The sequence below is a fragment of the Triticum aestivum genome, chromosome 7B (assembly GCF_018294505.1).
Source record: "Triticum aestivum cultivar Chinese Spring chromosome 7B, IWGSC CS RefSeq v2.1, whole genome shotgun sequence".
Lineage (NCBI taxonomy): Eukaryota > Viridiplantae > Streptophyta > Magnoliopsida > Poales > Poaceae > Triticum > Triticum aestivum.
The window spans coordinates 193889429-193896454 of NC_057813.1; positions in this window are offsets into that span (position 1 = coordinate 193889429).

A 7026-nucleotide genomic window follows, 5' to 3' on the forward strand; every position below is an offset into this window, starting at 1 on the left:
TCTCAACCCCATTAGTCCTAGTTCGTGCCTCAAACCGGGACTAAAGGTCTACTCTTTAGTCCCGGTTTGAGGCATGAACCGGGACTAATGGGCATCGCACCCTTTAGTCCCGGTTTGAGGCACAAACCGGGACTAAAGGGCACAGGTGAACCGGGACTAATGCCTTAGCCGCACGAACCGGGATAAATGCTCGCATTAGTCCCGGTTCTGGATTGAACCGGGACTAATGGGCTAAACAGGCCTGGACGAAAGCCCTGTTTTCTACTAGTGAATATAGCTTGGGAGCTTCAAACCCACGAGGCCAAAGAGAGTCTGGATGCTACGCACAGCTCAAACATAGGCACCCATTGAGCACAGCTCACAAACATTACTTGGGGCTCTTTGTGCACTGAAACAAAGAGTTTGAAAGGACCCTTGTAATATGCTATCAAGCACGACTTGGAAGCCTGGTGTATTCACCTAAAACCCCGGGTTAACCTATCTTCATTAAGTAAGCCACTCCTATCGAGGTAATCCTGGCACGACCTGCCGAACGTTTGACAAGTCAATCTTATACAGACCCTGAACTTGTCAAAGTTACAACGACGATTGGTTAGTTGGAGGTCCATCTTAAAATGCTTTGCAAAATGGTTTAACTCAGCGGCCTATCAGCCCATGAAAAGCCTCGAATTTGGGCCTGGCAGCCCTTGAAAAGCCTCGACTACATGGTTTTATTTGCCTTTGTTAAGATTTTGCTCTTTTGATGAATTTTATGTTGAGGCAGTGTCAGTTGACCCGGTATGGATTTTCAGTCGTCATAATAACCCGGTGTTTGTTAACCCGGCTTGGCTTTCAACTACAAGTTGTCTGACTATATTCATTATCAAACCGGTGTTACAAAACCCGGTCTGGCTTTGACTACATGTCGCCAGTTTGATCATCTGGTGTTCATCGTAACCTGGTATGACTTATTACACAACAGCACTGCATGGTGGGAGTTATCAATACTCACGATTTGGGTTTTCGCCCTTACTACAATCCAAGTTGGTAAACCAACTAAGTGATTTAATATCACAGGTATGATTTATTTCATATTTTTGATTCAGCTTTGGTAATTAACCGGGCTTTGTATTGGGCATTATGACCCGTCCGGCGGTAAACCGCCTGGACAATCCTTTTTATGCAGACATCAGGATAGCATGAAATCTCAAAGTATAATCAAGTACAGCAAATATCATGGCGGATCAACAAGGTCATGCCTCAGTGCCACATATCAAAGTATTTTAACTAGCCTATTACAAGGCGCTTTGAGGCCCAAAACAATGATTGTTTTTACATAGAACATAGTCTGTGACAATAACCAGATTGCCGGATCAAGACTCATCGCCAGGTTGACGTGATGTTGATGGATCCTCAGGCATCGGTTCAACCTCCTCCTCCCCACCCAGTGGCTGGAAGTCAATGGTGGTCCAGTCAATCCGGGTTAAAGCTTGAAAGACAGCCTCTTCTCTTATAAGATTCGACGGTTCAATGTCAGGGGCATAAGTATGCTTACGAATTGGCGGCATAAGATTCTGTACTTCGTTCACAGCAGTGTCAACTCGATGATTGTTGGCATCATAGAAGGACCGATGAGAAGTGAAGTTCACCTGTTCAGCCAATTGACTTGCTACTGGGCGCATCTCCTTGGTTAGGGCTTTGAGGTCTTCATTATCAAATGCTAATCCGTCTTCTTGTTTATCCGGATAGCCCTTGGCGATATCAACTGGATCCAGGTCAGCTATCCATGGTTTGGCACGCGTCAGTGCTAACAAAGCGCCAGCCCTGGCAGCAGATCGTTTCAACTCCTCTATCTGAGCAGGAGTCATTGAGAGTCTGGCCAAAGTATCCTTGATCAAGGTTGGTGCCGGTTTGTTGTACGAAGCTGCACAGATAACTCGTTGGGCACCAATGTACAGTTGCTCAATCAACGTGTAAGCTGCCTTCAACTTCATCCGCATATCTGCGCCCAGATGAGCAATGCGACTTCCTGCAATAGTTTAAGAATTTAAGGTTAAACCGGCAGAGTTGAAGATACTTCAGAACAGGCTATTCCAAAGTACTTACCAAAAATTGCAGAGGTCATGGCATTCACTTGATGTTTCAACCCAGTCAGCTCTTCCGCCACCGGTTTAAGAGCTGCTTCGGCGTCTTCAGCCCGCTTCAACAATGCGGCCTTCCTCAGTTTCCCAATTGGTGCACTCATTTTTGAAGTCGTCCTTCAATTGTTCCATGGCTATCAAAGCGCCGTTCAACATCTCTTTGGCTTTAGAGGTCTCTTCTTGCTGGGATTTGATATTTTCGCGAAGATCGGCGAGTTGGGAATATTTGGTATTTATATCAGCCTGCAAAAATCAGATGATGAAGCTGTTAATATTTTTCTCAAAGTCCCAAGCACATAACAAGTTATACACTTGGCACTTGGGAGCTAATGCGGATTTCTTCTTAAAACAGTATTTTAAAGTCCCAAGACTCAATACAAGTATTAAACTTGGCACTTGGGGGCTAATGCCTTATTGATTAGTTAAATCAAACGGTGACGGCAGTTGATAAGGACCAAATGTTTAACAGAAAGTCCCAGTTTATCTCATAAGGTAAACCAGCCCTTGGGGGCTACTCAGTTGACATGTTCTGGATCTTTAAAGTCCCGGTTTATCTTCAAGAGATAAACCGGCCCTTGGGGGCTACAATGTTGGTATACAGAACAAGACAGTGTAACATGTTTTGAAGATTACCTCATAGCGCTCCTTCCTCAGGTTCACCAAACCGGCTTCATAATCTCGGCTGGTGTATAGGCGGTTTAAGAATCCCGAATGGAGCTCCTGGGCGGAAAGGTTAACGAAGCTGGACAGATCTGTCTTTCCTTTTCCCTTGCCCATAGCAGCAAACTCTTCCTTGGCAGTATGCTTGGCTAAAGCAACCGGGTTACCAGGGGCAGTATGAGAAGTACCGGTCATAATAACATCATCATAACCAACTTTGACGTGCTTGGCGGATTGACAGTACCCCTGACTGGGCTTGGCAGATCTTCGTCTCTGGCTGGGCTAGGCGGATCAGCATGAGGACTTGCTGGGATGGCTTCTGGCCGTTCAACATAGGTATCCTGACTTTGGGGTATAGGATCATCAATGGCAATGTCCGCATCTCTATTAGCGCCTTCTAAAATTCTGTCCAGTTCAACCTCTTCAATAGGGACAGTGGTTTTTGCTTTCTTACTCAGATGGGCTTTGGCACTGTAATATTAAAATAAGAGGTCAGTTGGTAAACCGGCGCAAGAAGACAAAGTTAAAGACAATATACTTACCCACGGACGGTCTTGAGGGGAGGCATTTGAGTGGTTGATGAACCGTCAGATGAAGAATTGGAAGACACCTGGTAATTCGGATCAGACGGATTAAGTGGGTATCGGAATCAACCCTTCAAGGGATATTTTTTTGGGAGAACAAGAAACCTCTGGACGACGCTTCCGGGTTGGTGTATCCGGTAAACCGGAGGAAGTGACTTGCTGGCCACTGTGCAGGGTTGTGCGACGACCTTCAGTTTGATGTGTCTTCAAAGAAAATTGTGGATCCAAATGAGCAAGAGGGTGAGAGTATTTTACTTTCCGAACTGCATGGCGAAATCTTTGAACCGACACAAGTTTTGAATCAGAAGAAAGGCAGTATTTTACTTTTGGAGTAGATGATTTTTCATATAAAAAACTTTTTCATCCGAGTTAGTATGCAAAAGTTATGCCCATATTTACAAATTCCAGAGAGATTTTACAAATAAAGTCGAAATTCACATTTGCAAATTTCCCCAACAACTAGACCACATATCACATGGGGAACTTATTTTCTTTTATTTTTTTGACATTTCCATCATTTTCTTTTATTTTTTTTTAAAATTGAAAAGGCGATCCACAGGGGGGGGGGGTAGAGTTTGAAAATGGGACCTTTAGTACCGATTCGTGGCACGAACCAGGACTAAAGGTCTCAACCCCATTAGTCGCGGTTCGTGCCTCAAACCGGGACTAAAGGTCTACTCTTTAGTCCCGGTTTGAGGCCTGAACCGGGACTAATGGGCATCGCACCCTTTAGTCCCGGTTTGAGGCACAAACCAGGAATAAAGGGCACAGGTGAACCGGGACTAATGCCTTAGCCGCTCGAACCGGGATAAATGCTCGCATTAGTCCCGGTTCTGGATTGAACCGGGACTAATGGGCTAAACAGGCCTGGACGAAAGCCCTGTTTTCTACTAGTGAATATAGCTTGGGAGCTTCACACCCACGGGGCCAAAGAGAGTCTGGATGCTACGCACAGCTCAAACATAGGCATCCATTGAGCACAGCTCACAAACATTACTTGGGGCTCTTTGTGCACTGAAACAAAGAGTTTGAAAGGACCCTTGTAATATGCTATCAAGCACGACTTGGAAGCCTGGTGTATTCACCTAAAACCCTGGGTTAACCTGCCTTCATTAAGTAAGCCACTCCTATCGAGGTAATCCTGGCACGACCCGCCGAACGTTTGACAAGTCAATCTTATACAGACCCTGAACTTGTCAAAGTTAAAACGACGATTGGTTAGTTGGAGGTCCATCTTAAAATGCTTTGCAAAATGGTTTAGCTCAGCGGCCTAGCAGCCCATGAAAAGCCTTGAATTTGGGCCTGGCAGCCCTTGAAAAGCCTCGACTACATGGTTTTATTTGCCTTTGTTAAGATTTTGCTCTTTTGATGAATTTTATGTTGAGGCAGTGTCAGTTGACCCGGTATGGATTTTCAGTCGTCATAATAACCCGGTGTTTGTTAACCCAGCTTGGCTTTCAACTACAAGTTGTCTGACTATATTCATTATCAAACCGGTGTTACAAAACCCGGTCTGGCTTTGACTACATGTCGCCAGTTTGATCATCTGGTGTTCATCGTAACCCTGTATGACTTATTACACACCAGCACTGCATGGTGGGAGTTATCAATACTCACGATTTGGGTTTTCGCCCTTACTACAATCCAAGTTGGTAAACCAACTAAGTGATTTAATATCACAGGTATGATTTATTTCATATTTTTGATTCAGCTTTGGTAATTAACCGGGCTTTGTATTGGGCATTATGACCTGTCCGGCGGTAAACCGCCTGGACAATCCTTTTTATGCAGACATCAGGATAGCATGAAATCTCAAAGTATAATCAAGTACAGCAAATATCATGGCGGATCAACAAAGTCATGCCTCAGTGCCACATATCAAAGTATTTTAACTAGCCTATTACAAGGCACTTTGAGGCCCAAAACAATGATTGTTTTTACATAGAACATAGTCTGTGACAATAACCAGATTGCCGGATCAAGACTCATCGCCAGGTTGACGTGATGTTGATGGATCCTCAGGCGTCGGTTCAACCTCCTCCTCCCCACCCAGTGGCTGGAAGTCAATGGTGGTCCAGTCAATCCGGGTTAAAGCATGAAAGACAACCTCTTCTCTTATAAGATTCGACGGTTCATTGTCAGGGGCATAAGTATGCTTACGAATTGGCGGCATAAGATTCTGTACTTCCTTCACAGCAGTGTCAACTTGATGATTGTTGGCATCATAGAAGGACCGATGAGAAGTGAAGTTCAACTGTTCAGCCAATTGACTTGCTACTGGGCGCATCTCCTTGGTTAGGGCTTTGAGGTCTTCATTATCAAATGCTAATCCGTCTTCTTGTTTATCCGGATAGCCCTTGGCGATATCAACTGGATCCAGGTCAGCTATCCATGGTTTGGCACGCGTTAGTGCTAACAAAGCGCCAGCCCTGGCAGCAGATCGTTTCAACTCCTCTATCTGAGCAGGAGTCATTGAGAGTCTGGCCAAAGTATCCTTGATCAAGGTTGGTGCCGGTTTGTTGTACGAAGCTGCACAGATAACTCGTTGGGCACCAATGTACAGTTGCTCAATCAACGTGTAAGCTGCCTTCAACTTCATCCGCATATCTGCGCCCAGATGAGCAATGCGACTTCCTGCAATAGTTTAAGAATTTAAGGTTAAACCGGCAGAGTTGAAGATACTTCAGAACAGGATATTCCAAAGTACTTACCAAAAATTGCAGAGGTCATGGCATTCACTTGATGTTTCAACCCAGTCAGCTCTTCCGCCACCGGTTTAAGAGCTGCTTCGGCGTCTTCAGCCCGCTTCAACAATGCGGCCTTCCTCAGTTTCCCAATTGGTGCACTCATTTTTGAAGTCGTCCTTCAATTGTTCCATGGCTGTCAAAGCGCCCTTCAACATCTCTTTGGCTTTAGAGGTCTCTTCTTGCTGGGATTTGATATTTTCGCGAAGATCGGCGAGTTGGGAATATTTGGTATTTATATCAGCCTGCAAAAATCAGATGATGAAGCTGTTAATATTTTTCTCAAAGTCCCAAGCACATAACAAGTTATACACTTGGCACTTGGGAGCTAATGCGGATTTCTTCTTAAAACAGTATTTTAAAGTCCCAAGACTCAATACAAGTATTAAACTTGGCACTTGGGGGCTAATGCCTTATTGATTAGTTAAATCAAATGGTGACGGCAGTTGATAAGGACCAAATGTTTAACAGAAAGTCCCAGTTTATCTCATAAGGTAAACCAGCCCTTGGGGGCTACTCAGTTGACATGTTCTGGATCTTTAAAGTCCCGGTTTATCTTCAAGAGATAAACCGGCCCTTGGTGGCTACAATGTTGGTATACAGAACAAGACAGTTTAACATGTTTTGAAGATTACCTCATAGCGCTCCTTCCTCAGGTTCACCAAACCGGCTTCATAATCCCGGCTGGTGTATAGGCGGTTTAAGAACCCGAATGGAGCTCCTGGGCAGAAAGGTTAACGAAGCTGGACAGATCTGTCTTTCCTTTTCCCTTGCCCATAGCAGCAAACTCTTCCTTGGCAGTATGCTTGGCTAAAGGAACCGGGTTACCAGGGGCAGTATGAGAAGTACCGGTGATAACAACATCATCATCACCACCTTTGATGTGCTTGGCGGATTGACAGTACCCCTGACTGGGCT